The 18,287-nt window shown below is 45.1% G+C and overlaps 1 protein-coding gene across 2 annotated transcripts in view; it reads left to right on the top strand.

The window, feature by feature from the left end:
* The first annotated feature begins 639 nt into the window (after positions 1 to 639).
* RFTN1 (raftlin, lipid raft linker 1) overlaps positions 640 to 18,287 on the top strand; it is a 252,601-nt gene continuing 234,953 nt past the window's right edge. Inside the window, exon 1 of one of the 2 annotated variants that reach the window (XM_075586894.1) lies at positions 640 to 1,031. The gene's annotated coding sequence lies outside the window, so the exon portion shown is untranslated. Of the gene's footprint in view, positions 1,095 to 18,287 lie in introns of both variants that reach the window. The other variant, XM_075586893.1, reaches the window with a different exon arrangement.

Raw genomic sequence — 18,287 nt, 5'->3', positions numbered from 1 at the left:
TTGCCCGTGTGAGTGTAGCTGCTATCTTTTATCAGCTTTTACCCCCAAACACTATTGATTCTTTTTGGTTCATTATTTTTTATTTATTATTTTTTTTATTTTCATTTTTGGCGATTACATTCATGTTTAATTACTAACCGAGTGGTTTTTATATATACTTTGATGATTCTCTGCGCTTACCACAACTATACCTCTACTGACATATGAGGATCCTTTCAAGGTTGAGCTGCAGTTCTATAAAAGGGACAGCATAATACTGTTACCTGGTTTTATATTGTTATTTGAATTGACTTTATTTATCAGACCCACTATTGTTATAACTTTTAGGGGAGAGCCGCAGTTATCCTATACATGACTCATTATGACGTCGCATTTGTAATCCTGGATTTCGGCGTCACGTATTATAAAAACTTAAATGTGACAACCCTAATCTAGTGGCACAGCAGTAGCTTCACACAGTACTGTACATAAACCTTCCTTGATTGGTACTGACCTCCTGGGCTAAGAGGGAAGAGAAAGTATTGGAGAGGGAGGGGGCGCCAGAGGTTGTGAGATGAGGATTTCCTGTAGGAGAGGGGAGGCAGCCTCTCGGGGAAGCTGTGTGTATTGTACATCATCACATCACTGCTTCATGCTGTCTGCTCTCAGCTGGCTCAACTTGGCACCACTCTCTCTCTCTCTCTCTCTCTCTCTCTCTCTCACCCTCTGTTACTTGCTCTGGATTCAATTGGGCTGGGGGGTCTCTACCAAAGCGGCTCTGCCATTCATTTGTATAAAGCAAAAGAAGAAAGCTGAAAGCAGCGAGAGGATGTGGTTGAATGGAACATATTTTGCCTATGACTTCTAAGCCAGAGGAAGTGCACAAGCAGCCGCAGCAGCAGATAAGAGCTGACGGTTCTTATACTACTTGGGGACTTGGATTCTGCCACTTTCCTGTGTGTGCCCCCTCTGCTATTGCAACCCACTGACCTGCACAAACCTCCAAACTTTGCCTGTGCTCTTCCTGCTATGAGAGTGTCTGCCGGCTGCTGGTGAGTCTGGAGACTGAGATATTTTGACACAGAGATCTCCAGGGAACAGACAGACCGCTTCAGGTAATCACTGGCAGGCGGCACACTGACTGATGGAAGGGTGTGGGGGGGGACCTTTGCCACAAGGGGGTTCATGGTCCCAGCTAAAACTTGCATGACCCTTTTACCAACCCGACTTGCATTTGCTGTATAGATTAGCAGTGTGTTGTTTTAGAGATGTTCTGCAGGCTTCTCCAGGATTGCAAATGACTCCTTTATATACATGCACACATGGTAATGTGTTGCTGGCTGTGCTAGTAGTCCACTTAGATTGTAAGCTCTTTGGGGCAGGGTCTCTTTGTGCCTTATGTTGTCATTTACCTGTTGCACTTATTCCCATTGTTTGTAGTGTATTTACCTTCTATTGTAATGTTATACGGCGCTGCGTATATTGTTGGCGCTATATAAATAAATGTATACGTACATAGTGGAGAGAGTGATACATTGTTGCTGAGAGGTGTCGTTGCTTGTCCTCCATCCTAAGGCTGCGTCCATAGACACTTCGCCCGTGCGGAGGCTGAGGGAAAGCAGGTGCTTTCCCTGGCCATGGTACACGCGCCGTCCGTTGGCGGGTCTAGGGGTGTGCCAGTGAGGCCTCAGGGCTGGTTCGCCCTCATTGGGCGAACCGCTCACGTGACATGCCCGTCGCGCCAAGAAAGCCATATAGACGCGATCACTGCCTAAGGCCGCACTTATAGTACCGGCGACAGCGACGCAAAGTTGCGGCAAAACAAATGTATTGCCGCCGTCACATGCGCTTATAGTAGAAGCGACGTGACGGAGCGACGGCTTGGTCGCAATCACTGGAAGTCAAGTTAATTGGATTTTTCCAGTGACCACAGCGTGACGTCACCGTCGCCGGCACTACAAGCGCATCCTAATGTTGAGCTTGAAGCTGAGAGCCTTCAGGCAGTAAAAGTACTGGGGGATAAATATTGTACAATACTAACACAGTACTAAATGGACAACTTCTGATAACATACTGTTTATATGCATCACGTTTCCGCATACTGTGTATAGAACAGGTCAAATATTTTCATCAGAATAGGAACTCTTGTCACCATCTCTATAGGAAGGATGTCACGGACATGAAGACACAAACACATGATTTTATTTATGACCATTTTACGATGCATTGTCAGCAGAAAACGTCTTCATGGGCGGTGTTGAAATGTGTGATGGATATTATAATATATGCGTGACAACAAGAGAAATCAGTAAGAAAATATTAGAATCATGTTTATTATATGATACATTTTAGTGATTAAGCACACAAAAATTAGAATAAAGAAGTTACTGTGCAGAAGAGCTTACAATCAGATATATTCATTCTGAAGATTCATGATCAATAACAACTATGTGTGACTGACGCTGACCCAATGAAAGTTATCAGAACAGATAAACAACCCAGTTGTATTGCAGGAGCTAAAAGCTACAAAACTAAAACCTGGATTTGGTGACCCGAAACCTAAGCGAGCTGTACCCACCCCTAGATTTTTCAGCAATTCTTTGCTTTACAAACTGGTTGACTTGAGGTCACTTTCCAGAACTGCTATTTTCCACCAAATGTCAATCCTGTCAGCAAGCACATAAACCAGGTTTCATGGGTATGCCATTTGTGAACCAGTCCTGCTGAGATAGCCGCTACAATGTTAGATGGATTCTGAAAATATTCCCCACTTCCTAAGAGAGCTGTGGTACTGAATGTACTGCCAAAGTGTAGCCCCCATTGATCACTACACGGTAGTTCTAGCTGCTCTGGCTGCTGAAGTACTGTATAACAATATGGGAGTGGCACATAGGATTTTTTCACAGCAGGGACTTTTCAAACTGAAAAGTTGCTTTTTCTGCAGTATTGAATTTTTTTGTATGTGTGCGTTTTTATCTACTGCTGTAGAATTCTTAAAAAGGTGCAAGCAAGCAGGATTGTGTGAACTGTAGCAACCCCCGAACTTCTTAGCACACGTCAGGCTTTCGACATATAGAAGTAGTTCTTGGTATTGTTGCCCCATATAAAACGGTACAGAATTTCCAAAGGATTCGGTGGTTATGTGGTGCATAACATCACAATACATGCCACCGGAGAGAACAATTAAATCTGCTACATCCGTAGGACTATCATGACATGATGTTAGTTAATAGTACCTTTTATTTCATATAGAGCTTTTCTCTCAATGGGACATAAATCACTTCACTTCTACATTATAGTGTGTGGTACACAGCGCTGTACATACATATGATTTTTCAGGCACAGTCAGCTTTTAATCTATGTTTGGGTGCCTGAGGCACAGGGAGATAAAGTGACTTGCCCAAGGTCACAAGAAGCCAGGGCTGCAGACAGATTTCCCGGGGCTCAGGACTACAGTTCTGACCGGGGCGCCCCCCTTCCCTCCCCCAAAAAACTTTCCACCCCACCAATGCAAAAAATTTCCAACCACCAAATACATGCAAAAAAAAATCACCACCCCCGCAAATATACAACCTCCCTCACCCCACAAATACATACAAAAACCCACGTACCCAATACATATAACACATATATATATATATATATATATATATACAGCTCAACCCCATTATAACGCGATCCGCTACAAAGCGAATTTGCTTATAACGCGGTGCAAGGGTGGCTCCCAGTTTTTGTATTTATGAATACTTTACAACACGATTATTGGTATCTTAAATACTTTATTGTACAATGCATACAATTGTACATTATTTCTAACGCGATCCACTTATAGCGTGATGTGATTCTTTGGACCCCAAGCACAGAGTTATAAGGGGGTTGAGCTGTATATATATACCCCCAGCACCCCCCTGAGGAAGGTCCTGCCAGGACCGAAACGTTGGGTTTATAGTGTGCTGTTTTGTCACTGCTAATACATGTCTTTTTGCTTTATCTGAGTGTTGCTGCTTTTGTGCCTTCTCTTATGGGAAGACAGGGTTTCTATATATATATATACAGTGGTCGACAAATCACCAAAAAATCTACTCGCCGAACAAAAAAATCTACTCGCCACCTAGTACCACATGTGTGCTGCTTGGGCCAATAGGAGCTCGCCACGATGTTAAATCCACTCGCCCGGGGCGTGCAAATGTATAGGTTTGTCGAACACTGTATATATATATATAATATCGAAAAAAGAGAGCACAACCCCATAGCGCAATAAGAAATTTATTGGGAAAGGAAAATGAGAACAAGTGGAACAAGCGCACTTACAGAATATAAGTTAAAAACAAGCAATAGTGAATCATATCACCGCCAACGAGGCAGGGAGATTAACCCTGAGCTGTATCCAAGCAGCTTACACTCCAGACCATCCGTCTTAGAAAAAGAGATGTCTCGATGTAGATGTGGCACTCACTGATAACAGCACACAAAATAACGTGCGGCGCGACCCGGCCACGATCGGGTCGCGGAGTAGTGACTCAATGTCTGGTACCACGAGTTTCCAGCTTCCTAACGCTTTTCGTCACTGACAGCGACTTCTTCAGCGGATTCTGGGTAGCGTCATAGCCCAGCACCTTAAGAGTTCCTCTGTTATCAAGCTAAACATAATTCAGCCAATCAGGCTGCTTAGCAACCCTGCACCAAGGATCCTTCCTATTTCCCTTCCCCAATAAATGTCTTATTGCGCTGTGGGGTTGCGCTCTCTTCTTTTTTCGTTTTAGGTACTTTTTAGGATTGGGTTAATCCTTTTGAGAGCTGCAGTTTATCCCCATTGCAACAATTGGACTCTGATTTCTCTACCTTGGAAGGAACATTTGGGACTGGTCATTTATGTTATCTGTTTGTGTCTTGTATGCCCTGCTCTACAATTTAATATTGTGCATGCGTCTATTATTAACCCCTTGTGCACTGCGTATCTAACATTATTTGGTTGTTGTTAATATTTGGTTTATGTGCATGTACCTTTAGTTTAGCGCTACTATATTTGTTTTTTGTTTGTGTTTGTGTGTGTATGTATATATATATATACAGTGTTCGACAAACCTATACATTTGCTCGCCCCTGGCGAGTGGATTTAACCCCCGGGCGAGTAAATATTGGCCCAAGCAGCACACGTTTGGTACTAGGTGGCGAGTAGATTTTTTGGTGATTTGTCAACCAAAATCAAATAAACAAACAAACATACATACATACATACATACATACATACAAATAAACAAACATACATACATACATACACACATACATACACACATAAAACCCACCCAAATACATATAAAAAATACCTCAATTCATCTACAAAAGAGCCCAATCCAGTAAAAAATAAATAAAACAATACATATAAAAAAAAACTCCCCAAAACATACTGTATAAAAAATACCCCAACCCATATAACAATACCCCCAAGCCACCCAATACATATAAAAATACAGACTTACCTTGGGTCAAGCCGGGCCCGGTGTCTGCGGGGGTCCGCTGGCTGGGGGGACCCGGCCGGCGCTGCAAATTTCCCCCGACCTCTGGCAAGGCCCTGCTGCCGGTCGTGGCTGGGCCCCGACTCCGCTGCCTGCTGGACCTTTCCTCTCCCTGTCCCACGCCGCCGAGCTTCCACTGCCAGCGCGTGCCGGGGCTCTGATGTAAGTGTGCGGCGCGCCGGAACTGGGCCCAGCTTACTTCCGGCGCGCTGATGTCAGAGTCCCGTCGCGCGCCGGCAGTGGAAGCTCGGCGGCGTGGAACAGAGAGAGGAATGTTCCTGCAGGCAGCTGAGAGCCGGGCCCAGCCGCGACCGGCAGCAGGGCCTGGTCAGAGGTCGGGGGAAATTTGCAACGCCGGCCAGCGGGCGGGCGGGCCCGGGTCACCAGCCCCGGCTGTCCCCCCCCTCTCGGTGGCCCTGCAAGAAGCCGACACCAGGATCAGAACCAGGCTCTGCTGCTTCAAGTCAGTATAATTTGTTCTAGTCACTGTCTTTACTTACTGAGCCACTTCTTCAGCCTGTTTTGTCCTTGAGGACATAACCTAATGGTAACCCAACTCCCTAATTGCATGTCACACTGGTGATTAAATAATACAATAATGATAATACATGAATCCAGTCATGGTGTCATCAAAATGTATGTACATATAGGAAGAGTGTTCTTATGGAGTGCAGGTTCTCAGCTATAAGCAGCTAGTGAAAGACAATGTAGCCCTTAGCTCTAAACATCCTGCTGGCAAGCAGCTGAGAAATGAGAACAAAACACTCCTAATTTAATATAAACCAGTGGTTGTCAACCTATGTATTCATTTTTGCTACGTTGCATTTTTTTAACAAAACGACTCCATGAAATGATCTCAGAAGGGTTAAAAAAAAATTCCATACCGTCCAGTTATGTCAAATCTACGTGAAAAATTTAACTTTTTTTTAAAATCTGCTTTAATACAGAAATGGTATTTTTATGCTTGTGGGAACGTCATGCCGGGTTTCTACAGAGTATGGCCGTGCTTATAGTGACGGCGACGCGAATTCGCCGAAAAACAAAAACATTGCCGCCGCCGTGTGCGCTTATAGTGCACGCGACAAGCGATGTCGCCGTCGCGAAACCCCGCTGCCAGCAAAATTTGATTTTTCAACAAATTTGATCTTCCAACAAATCAAATTGCGGGAATCCCGCGATTCGGCTGACCGGCGAAACATAACTTTCGCCGGTGGCGACGGGTGACGTCACCCATCGTGTCGCCGTCAGCGGCACTATAGGCAAAGCCTAAGAAAACGTGTCGGTGATTAATTTCCGCAGTGGTCTAAAGTGTAACGTGCGCTGCAGGTGTGCAGGTTACAATTTGTATCTCTTCATAAACCTAGACTTTCACTTCCTGTTTATAGAACAATATATTTAGTGTTAACCCTTCAGGACTTCTCAGTGTAAATAGAGTAGACCGTCATATAATCAGGTTTGCATGATTGTGTACATGCAGAAGCAATCAGTAGCAATACTGCTGTTGTGCTGTTGTGCTGTTGTTGCGACACTGAAGGATTTAGTGTACTTTTAATGCTGGAGGTCAGAATCATACACGTGTTAGACCAGGGGTAGGCAATATGATCAGGTCTAGGACATTTGGTCGCAACGGTTGCACTACGACCAAATTGCCGCCGGTGCTTCACGGCCACTTCGCCACTAAGGTAAGTGCCTTACCCTAAAACCCCCTACCCTAAGCCCTTACTCTAAAACTCCCATTCCCTAAAACCCCTTAAATTAGCCCCCTACCTTAAACAGTAATTCAATTATCTTAGAAGCGGCCGGCAGCGGGGATTCCAGCGACGAATCGCGGTGAAGCGCCGGCAGCCATTTGTTTGAAGCAAAATGGCCGCGACCAAATGTCCCATTCCAACATGATAGGGACGCAGGTCCCTAAGAAGCGCTGCACATTACCTATATATAAAATATATATATAGTGCACAGGCAGATGGGGTGTTGCAGCCGTGAGTATGAGTTTTTCAGCTTCTTAATGCTGGCACACTGGGAATACTGTCCCATTCCTCAACTTACCAGGGCCGGCTAGACGTTTTGTGGGTCTCGGTGCTGTGGGGTTTTGATGGGCCACTTACCTTCTCCGGAGCAGCATCTCCTCCTGTGGCGCCATGTGGCATCACGTTGTCTTGGCAATGCGGCGCCAAGTGACGTCGTGGCACCATGACAACGCGATGCTGCAGGAGGAGATGCCGCTCCGATAAGAGACCCAGAAGCCCCGCACGCTCTCCCGGCAATCAGTTTAATTGTTGTGGGGAAGAGCGCAGGGCCTCTGTAACCGCGGGACTTTGTGCAGTGGTACAGATGATTACCACATCAAGCTTTCCCTGCTCCTTACACTGGGGATTAGTGATTTGCACGGTCATTTGGGAATAGGAAGAAGTTACGATCCACACCATCAGCATGATAAGCGATTGAGGGCCGCAAGTGAAGTTGCCCACCAATGCCTTAGAGCAGGTGTGCGCAAACTTTTTGCCCTGAGCCCCCCTGCCTGCTCACCCCCACTGCACACGCCCCCCTTGCCTTGTCTCAAGCATCAAATGACGCGTCGCCCGACGCCATCTGAGTCATGATAAGGGAACTTACAGGGGCCTCGCGCGGTCCCCCAGCATTTAATTTAAAGGAAGAGTGCTGGACCCCTGTAAGCGCCCCCCCCCCAGTTTGTGCACCCCTGTATTAGAGGATGGGATGGTGCCAGCAGCGTGGCTTGGAGAGTTGGTTGCTCCCGCTCTGATGAGACTCTTGAGCTCTGCTTTATGGCACTCAGCAGTGCATTCAGTGCACATACTTGGGATACACAAAGTCCTATAAGGAGGCGTACATCGTCCCTATTCCAGAATGGCCGTTACCCAAAACCCATAGATTTCAAAAATAAATACCGTATTTACCCGATTTTATAGGACGACCCCGAAAATAAGGCGACCCTCTAATTTTAGAAGCAGCTGGAAAGAAAACAGTTCCCACACGGACGCACTCACAACGTTTCTGTGTCTGTCTCTCTCGGTTTGAGCTTCCTGCCACAAGCAACATGTCCGCTTCAGGCCCCCAAGGTGGAGTTCCCTCCCTTTTACCCTCCTACCTCATACAGCCGACTGCTGATTGGTTCACAAATTGGGCGGGCCCGATTATAAGGCGAGTATGTACTTTTCAACTGAACTTTATTTTGATTTTAAATCGCCTTATAATCAGGCAAAACCGGTTAAATACTTTTTTTTTTTTAATGGCGCCAACCTGACGTTGCAGTAAACGCATTACTGTACGCCAGCGAATACAATAACAGCTGCAACATCTGCATCCAGTTGAGGCACTATAACATGCATGCTCCGAGATTCTGCCCTTATCTCGAAATCTGCGCCGAAATTTTAGTGTCCAGAGCGATGCGGCAATTAATGCAGATCTAAAAACTGTATTGTTGCCACAAATACCTCACAGGGTATTTTCTGCCACGCCTCGGTAACACTGTAAAGGCAGAATTTCACAGCAGTATATCGGAATTGCCACACGTCTCCATTGCAAAGCGTTACATACTGTTCTAGCACTGAAACGATGTGCGCAGTAAACATGGCGTGTGCAGAACTGTCACTGCGCAAACGCTTATTTCGAATGTTAACATATAAAACAAGCATATGCGCTTCATTTGAAGGTTAACAGGGCAGCCCTTGCTCTTGCAGTGTATTTTCCCGTCCTGCTTGTTATCGTTAAATGCGCAGATGTTCCTTACATCTTAGCAGGTAGCACATTTGTTCGAACCTGCTGAGTGACAATTCTGAAATGTTGATTCCAGGCTAATTTACACTCGCTTGGAGAGTAGAAAATTGCTCCACTGCAAACAAACAAAAGGGTGATAAAAAAAAGTACTTTTGTCTGCCACCATATCAGGAAATTAAGTTTTTTCTGTTTAAAAAGGGCAAACCCTTGTGGCCGTGGATCTTGAATGAGAGGACTAAAAGTAGGGTTATAACTATCTGATGTTTAAAGCTCGAGTTTGTCTGTAACAGCATCTTTTAGAAAATGCATGTCCGAGGTCTCGGGGTGTTCAGCCTTTCATAAGAGAATTTTGGCTCAACTGTGCTAGACTGGGGATGATATCAAAATGTTGTGATTCATTGCAAAGTAGATTATAAGGCAAATATATTTATTTATTTATTTATTTATAAAATATTTTACCAGGAAGTAATACATTGAGAGTTACCTCTCGTTTTCAAGTATGTCCTGGGCACAGAGTAAAACAAATAATACATGGTTACAAGTACAGTTACATAAATGAACAAGGTATACATTATATACAAGACATTGCGTGCACAGTTAAAGAAAATATATATTATGAGCGTATGAAACAGTTACAGACCAGATTAAAGTGTGAGACAGCCTTAGATTTGAAAGAACTTAAACTGGTGGTGGATATGAGAGTCTCTGGTAGGTTGTTCCAGTTTTGGGGTGCACGGAAGGAGAAGGAGGAACGTCCGGATACTTTGTTGAGTCTTGGGACCATGAATAGTCTTTTGGAGTCTGATCTCAGGTGATAGGTACTGCATGTGGTAGGGGTGAGGAGCTTGTTCAGGTAGCTGGGTAGCTTGCCCAGAAAGTATTTGAGGGTGAGACAGGAAAGGTGAACTTTGCGCCTAGACTCTAGTGATGACCAATCTAGTTCTTTGAGCATTTCGCAGTGATGTGTGTTGTAGTTGCATTGGAGAACAAAACGATAAATTGAATTGTAGAGGATGTCGAGTTTGCTAAGGTGGGTTTGAGGAGCCGAGCCATATACTATGTCTCCATAGTCAATAATTGGCATTAGCATCTGCTGTGCAATACACTTTCTGACCAGGAGACTTAGGGAGGATTTGTTCCTGTAAAGTACCCCTAGTTTGGCATAGGTCTTGGTTGTCAGGGTATCAATGTGCATCCCGAATGTTAAGTGGGAGTCAAACCATAAGCCCAGGTATTTAAAACTAGTGACAGGTGTTAGGGTGGTGTTAGCGTTGGTTCTAATCAGGAGCTCAGTCACTGGAAGCTTTACAAATTTAGTCTTGGTCCCAAATACCATTGTTACAGTCTTGTCAGTGTTTAAAAACAGTTTGTTTTGGGAAATCCAGTTTTCGAGTCTCAAAAAGTCAGACTGAAGTATGTGTTGAAGGTCAGAGAGGCTATGGCTGTGTGCATATAGGATTGTGTCATCTGCATACATGTGTATTGAGGCTTCCTTACAAGCTGTGGGAAGATCATTAATGAACACTGAGAAGAGTAGGGGCCCCAGAACACAGCGTTGCGGGACACCACAGGTGATATCCAGGGGGTTGGAGTTAGAGCCTGAGATGGACACATGTTGGGATCTTCCTGATAGGTAGGACTGAAACCAGTTTAAAGCATGTTTCCCTATTCCAGAGCTCTGGAGTTTGTTAAGCAGGATAACATGATCAACTGTGTCAAAAGCCTTTGCAAAATCTAGGAATACTGCACCAGTGAGTTGTCCCCGTTCCATTCCACACTGGATTTCATTGCAAACTTTTAGCAGGGTAGTTACGGTGGAGTGTTTGGGACGAAACCCAGACTGGAATTGGCTAGGGAAATTTGTCTTGGTGTAGAAATCGCTTAATTGGGAGTGGACACATTTTTCCATGACTTTGGATAGAATTGGGAGAAGTGAGATTGGCCTGTAGTTTGAGACAGTGTTTTTGTCCCCACTTTTGAAGATTGGGACAACTCTGGCAGTTTTCCAGGTCTTAGGGATATGGCCTGCAGACAGGATAGAGTTGACTATGGACGCAATTGGTTTGGCAATGGCTGGGGCACCAAGTCGTAGGAACCTAGATTGTAGTAAGTCGGGTCCACATTGGCTGCTTAGTTTTAGTTTGAGGAGCGCTTGTGTAATCTCCTCTTCAGATACTGGGCTAAATTGAAAATTGTGGGCAGTGTTGGGAGGGGGTGGGACTGTAGGGATACTCCCAGGAAGAGATTCATGTTTGGGGTTTGTGCTGCGTTTCGCTAATAAGTTAGTGGCTCACCCCACAAAGTAGTCATTGAATGCATTTGCAATGTCAGTGGGGTTTGTGTGTGTGTATATATATTTTAAATTAGCGCTACTGTGCTCACCTTATCCTATGTGAATGGGTGTGTATCAGTTAGTCCAAAGTTTGTGGAAACAATTAAATTGATCACGTAACTGTGTGTTGAAGTGGATAAAGCACAATTTGAAAGTGAATACACAAATGGCAATGTGATATAGGTAATATTAATATAGAAACATTAATATATGCAATGAATAGTTCAAACATGTAAAGTCAGTGATAAAACTAAGGGTCTAATTAGCCAATGTAAAGTTTGTATGACCAACTTGTAGGGTTTTCAAATGAATGGAGACGTAGCAGCTTTAGGGGGAAATGAACTGTATCCCAGGGAGTCCAGAACACAGAAAGAAAAAGAAGGGCATGCTCCATAGCAGATAAATGTAATATTGTATTAAAAAAAAGTGATAGATTCGGAGTAAAAAAACACTCACATGTTGTACATTCTTTAAGGCATTAGGTAATAACGTTACCACTCAGGGTCCAGCTGGAAAGCGTGAAGATAAGCAGTGGCTGGTGTGTTCTCAACAGAGATTGAGAGCATAGCTTCATGTGTCAGAGTCTTAGGGAGAGATGCTAGATGTATAGATATACAACCCCACAGTGACGTCACAATGAAGGGAAGTATCCCAAAAGCAAATGCATGCTTTACTGTAATAGTGCAGCAAAGGCAAATTTCCAAAAATCCAGTCTCCGCCACGCTGATCGGCAGCTCAAAACACTGACAGCCAATCACCAACATCACAGTAATTGCTGACCTCTGCAGGGGAAAAACCAATGTACCATACCAACCGGTGGGGTTGCTCAAAATGCAGAATCACAGTAAACGTCACAACACGTTTTGTTACGCTTGTGTGACTTCCTAAGGGTTATTATATATATATATATATATATATACATACATACATACATACATACATACATACATACATACATACATACATACATACATACATACATACATACATTACACATATACACACACTAATAGAACACTTACCTGGGAGATTCTGGGGCATTCTCACAGTTAATGCCTAAACATTTCTGTGAGATTCTTAATGGCCCATCGGATTGACAGGGCGGGGGGTTCCTGCAGTCCCATTCAAACTGAACTGTGGTGAAGATCTACACATGTCTAAAGTTGCAAAGCCAGTACAACCAACGTCACACTGACGAGACCCACAAGGTCGAAACAGTCTGTCTGTGAGTGAGTTTATTGGCTTTGCATCTCATCCCAGGCTATGTTTAAAAGCTGTGTTTAAAGCAGCATGCATTACTTAAGGGTTTAACCATGTAATGTGGTCTTGAGACAAAAGGTGACACATTGTGTGCTCATTTGCATGTCATTTTCCAGAATCCCTTGCTGCAGTGGAAGCGCTGTATGCTAGTGTAACGCGTAGCTCACCACAAATGAAGCGTGACCGCGGTGCTGAGGTAGGGAATTGAGTAACGCCAAACCACAGCCACGCGGGCGCACCTATGATGTAGATTGGTCGTTCAAGCCAGGTCAGGATTGGAGATGTAAGAGTAGTGAGGTTACTTGCCAAATCAGGAGAGGAGAGTTGCGGATTGTCGGGGTGCGTAGCCAAGTTCAGGATTGGAGAGTAGCGGATCGTGGGGGTACGTAGCCAGGTTCAGGGTAGGAGAGTATCGGATCGTTGAAGTACTTGGCCAAGGTCAGGACTGGAGACAGGAGAATGGTCATACAAAGCCGGATCAGGAGAGGAGAGGTTCGGAGTCCAAAGAGAGAAGCAGGGTCAGGCAACAACAGGATAACAGGCAAGGCAAGGTCACAGGAACAGAATGCAGCAAGGCGCGGCGTCACACTAGACTATGCTCAGCAATGAGTCAGGAACAAGAGGTATATAAAGGCAGATCCTCCAATGGTAAGCTAGGGCGGTACCAGTAAACAGAATCCCATAGGCTGCTGGTGCACACAGGTGTGCCCTATGATGCAGCCTGATCAGGAAGGGAGGCGGGACTGGGGATGCGGCGACCCGCGCGTGTCACGGAGGTCAGGGGGCGGAGCCTGGTGCACAAGCCACTCCCACGCCACTCCCACGCCGGTCCTGTCCGTCAGCGGGGCGGGGGCGGAGACTGGGGCATGTCTCAGAGGGGAGGCTGGACGAGCTCTAGGGCAGGGAGAGGGACCAGGGTCCCCGGACGGGCAGACAGACCGCGCAAGATCTGCGCGCGTGTAGCAGGAACGCGTGACTGTGCTTCCAGAGAGTCTGACACTGCAGCAGGTCTGAGGTGACGAGATGGTCTTCGGCCGCCAGGTTGGCGAACCCTCCATGTAACAATGGTTTTCGGACAAAAGGTGACAGATTTTGTGCTCATTTGCATGTAATTTCCCAGAACCCCACCCACTTCTGTCACAACCCCGCCCCCGCACGTCACAGACTTTGCCCCAGGCAGACATTGAATCTCTTGCTTGTCTAAGGCAGGGGTGCACAAACTGGGGGGAGAGCCAGGGGGGGGCACGGGATTTTGTTGGGGGCACAGCGGTTGCAGCGGCCCCGCGCTCTTCCCCGAGGCATTTAAGTTAAATGCCGGGGGTCCGCACCAGGCCTGTGCAACCTCAACATACCAAGGTTCTGTGGTCTTCTGGATGCGTCGCCATGGTAATGCGGCGTCAAATGACGCAGCGGGGTCATGTGACGTATGCGCTGCCATGGTAACGCGCATCAAATGGCGCTGCAGGGTCACGTGGCGTGAAATCACAAGACCCGAGGCGTCATTTGACGCCGGGTCAAGGAGAAAGGGGTGGGGGGTGCGAGCGCTGGGGCTGTTACACAGGGGGGCGCAGCTCCAAATCTTTTCTCACCCCAGATCTAAGGTAATAAGGTGCTCTGTGCTCATAACAACCCCATCTTATATAACCACTGGACCACTGATGGAGGCTCTCTTAAAAGGAGCAGTCCTTTCTTTTTAAATGGATATCAAGCAGAGGGTGCCCGGAGTTTAACTGCGTTCATTTTCAGCCCCGGGGACACCCTCCGTCCCGAGACACTTGCAATCCGACGGTGCTGCCAGTTACTTCCTGGTTCTTATATCTCCTGTGGCACGTCGCAACTTCCTCTTTGCCCACCTGCTGCGGGAGATTTAAACCTCCATTTTGTTTCCCTTGCAGGGGATGGTACCGAGGTTCCTTAAACCTTCTATTCTAATCATATAACAAGAAGTTGGTGTTTGCTTGGGCGTGCTAGGTGAGATAGTATTAGGTTGTATGAAGTATCTCTTCTTTTTTTATTTACAATCCCAGAGTGACACTATTTTACAAACTTATGTATAGTTCCCCTCTCTTTTTGAGTAATTGTTGTTTTTATTTTTTTTAATTCTCATTATTAGCTGTTTTTATAGCATAAATATGGGTTTATTGATTTAGCCCAAAGTGGTGCAATTCAGGGGCAAAACAAACTGCAACACATGTGTAGTCATGTCTGGTTTTGGCTACTAATCTGCCCTCCCTGCCAAGCCCTGGTAACAGTGCAGGCAGTGTCAGGACCAATCGAGGGTTTTCCCCACCAGCAAGCAGCTCCCTTGAGTGACAGGGAAGGAGGTGGGCTAAGGCCTGTGTTCTGCCTAATAAGGGGCTCAGACCTTGGACCTTCCCCCTCGGTACTTAAAGGGCTACAACACTAAATTTAGTCAGTGTCTCTCCCCTAGAGAGAGACGGGTATCACAGCAGGGGTGTTCAATGCTCGGGCACCTTCTATCCCCTCCCCTTGGGGAGTGGGGGTGAGTACCATACCTCTGACTCTATTAGGGAGTCAGGGAAAAGTTCAGACTGCCCTTGGTGCCCTAGGCCAGGGTGGAAATCCAGGCACCATCCTAAGGCTGGGGGCCGTTTGTACAGTGAATGCAGATGCTGGTTGTAGGCTGTATATACAGAGGAAGAATAAAGACCCCTTCTTGTTAAAAATATACTCCTGCCCGGTGTGCAATCTATCCGGGGGAGTATTGTGACTTCTCCTGCAGGGATTGTCTCCACATTCCTGGAGCCTGCAAGAGATGGAGGCGCTGACACCAGAGTAAGAATGAACCAGCTAATACCCCAGAAGCCTGTCCTGATGTCCCCAACACCATCGGCGGACACCTCAGTATCCTGTATGCCAGCAGGTACCAGCACTACACACCTGGTAGCAGGGCAGATCTCCTAGAGTGTGGGGGAAACACTGCTACACATGTATCAAAGAGAAAAATCCTACTGATGCCAATATGATTTAATTTCTTACATTACATATGATCAGGGTTGCCAGGTGTCCGGTATTCAACCGGACTGTCCTGTATTTGGACACTCTGTCCAGTAAGACAGAGGTAATACTGGACATGTATGTGTCTCCGGTATTACCTCTCTGGACATAGTGACCTAACCGGCTTGGGGGGCGGTGGGATTTCCCCGAGCAGGGAGAGAGCAGGGCTGTTGCTAGGGGACTGTGCAGCTTCCTCCATCCCGATTGGCTGCATTACCCAGCATCCGCCAATCAGGAGAAGGTGTCAGGAGCATGGGGGTGGGGCCATGGAGAGGAGGAAACAGCATGGAGGTGTGTGTGTGTGTGTGTGTGTGTGTGTCGAGGGCATCAAACCTTTCACCATTTTGTCCAGTATTTTTGGAGACGCCACCTGGCAACCCTACATATGATGCAGACTTTTTGCCCCAGATTGCATGTCCCATGTTGTATAAATCTTTATAAAACAAAGTCCAAAGATATTTGCTTCTGTGTGTGACTGGTTTAGAATTTGAGATCGGGCACAGAATCAGGCGTCAAGTTTCTTTTTAAGGCACTTACACCACTGGTTGAAAAAAGTAAAGTGTTGGTGCTTTGTACCCAGCAATCAAGGGGTTAAAAAATGTATTATGAGTAGCACTAGTGCGAGACTCAGCAGTTGGCACCCATGCAAAATCAGGTCGCAAATACACAATCTCTGAAAGGTTTGATGCCCTATTGAGTATTTAGTATTAGGTTTTTTCCCCTCTGGTGGAATAGCCAACCTCATAAATATGCTAATGAGTGTTTCTTCCCTGCAGAGACCACATTGCCTGCTAAATTCCCAATATTGCTAGATTCTGCATCGAGTCAGTAACACAGCATTCTTTGCATCGAGCTTAGATTGGCTAGAGCCCCTATTGTTACATCTTCTATAAAGCTGTATAATTCACCACTATTACTCTTTGCATGCAATGGCACACAGAACACGTGACTACTCTGTGACCCCGGCCACTTTAATGCTTCAAATCCTGAGGCACAAATGGGAAATATAATTGCCCTCTAGTGATGTTACTGTCATTGAATATGTTGAAAAATGAATAACAGCATGAGATGTTTTCTGGTGATTGTGTTGGAAATTATTTTCTACTGGATATAACGAAAACAAATTTTGCCCTTCATATGTCAGTAGAACCAATGTTGTGCAAAATATAATATATACAGTATATATATATATATATATATATATATATATATATATATATACACAGAAATAGTGGGGTTCACTGTGCCTTCTGGCTATGATTATTCTCATTATCAGTTATTTATACCGTGCCAATATATTCTGCTGTCCAGTGCACTGAGTTGTGGAGTCAAACACAATATAATTGCAACATTAACATTAACCAAGAAGCTGGGATGCTCTAGGCCAGGGGCGGCCAACTCCAGTCCTCAAGGGCCACCTACAGGTCAGGTTTTAAGGATATCCCTGCTTCAGCACAGGTGGCTCAATTAGTGGCTCAGTTGTTGACTGATTGAACCACCTGCCCTGAAGCAGGGATATCCTTAAAACCTTACCTGTTGGCGGCCCCTGAAGACTGGAGTTGGCCACCTCTGTTCTATTTTTTATATATATATATATATATATATATATATATATATATATATATATATATATATATATATATATGCAAATACAACTGTATGCTCATCTGCATGTCTTAGGCAGGTCTGCAACCCCGCCTTTCCCCATTATCACCCAGCATACAGCACTTCCACTGCAGCAAGGGATTCTGGGAAATGACATGCAAATGAGCACACAGTGTCACTTTTTGCCTCAAAAACCATTTTTAATATGGTTCCCTATAGGCTTAAGCTTTCTGCATGGTCATATATATATATATATATATATATATATATATATATATATATATATATATATATATATATATATATAAAATAGAAGAAAAAAAGCGCCAATTGCATCTAAATGGCATCTAAGACAACAGCGCAGTCCTTTCTTGTACATATATATATATATATATATATGTGTGTGTGTGTGTGTGTGTGTGTGAGTGTGTATATATGTATATATATATGTGTGTATATATATATACAGTATATGTATATATATATATTATATATATATATTTATTTATTTTTTCATTTTGTTTCAGGTGTAAATTATCTAAATTTAACCTGTTAAACATGCCAATGTACTTAATTCCCGTTCGTTGCTACCACTTTAAAGACACCCTTGGAAATAAGTGTGCCCCCTTCCCCTATGCCAAAAGGAACTACGTGGGTAACTATGCGTGCTGCTGTACCCACTCTGCTCACAGGAGGCCTAAGCCTCCGCCTCTGGGAGCCTGGGGGGAGCTATTTCTCCTTGCGTGCAGCGCCTCCACCTATGAGGGATCCCAGCGTTGGCGGGATAACCGCTCACAGGAACCAATACATAGTAAAGAATAATACACCACACAATGTAT

The sequence above is a fragment of the Ascaphus truei genome, chromosome 2 (assembly GCF_040206685.1).
Source record: "Ascaphus truei isolate aAscTru1 chromosome 2, aAscTru1.hap1, whole genome shotgun sequence".
Lineage (NCBI taxonomy): Eukaryota > Metazoa > Chordata > Amphibia > Anura > Ascaphidae > Ascaphus > Ascaphus truei.
Note: the sequence above shows the minus strand (reverse complement) of the source record. Positions and strands in the feature narration are given on the sequence as shown.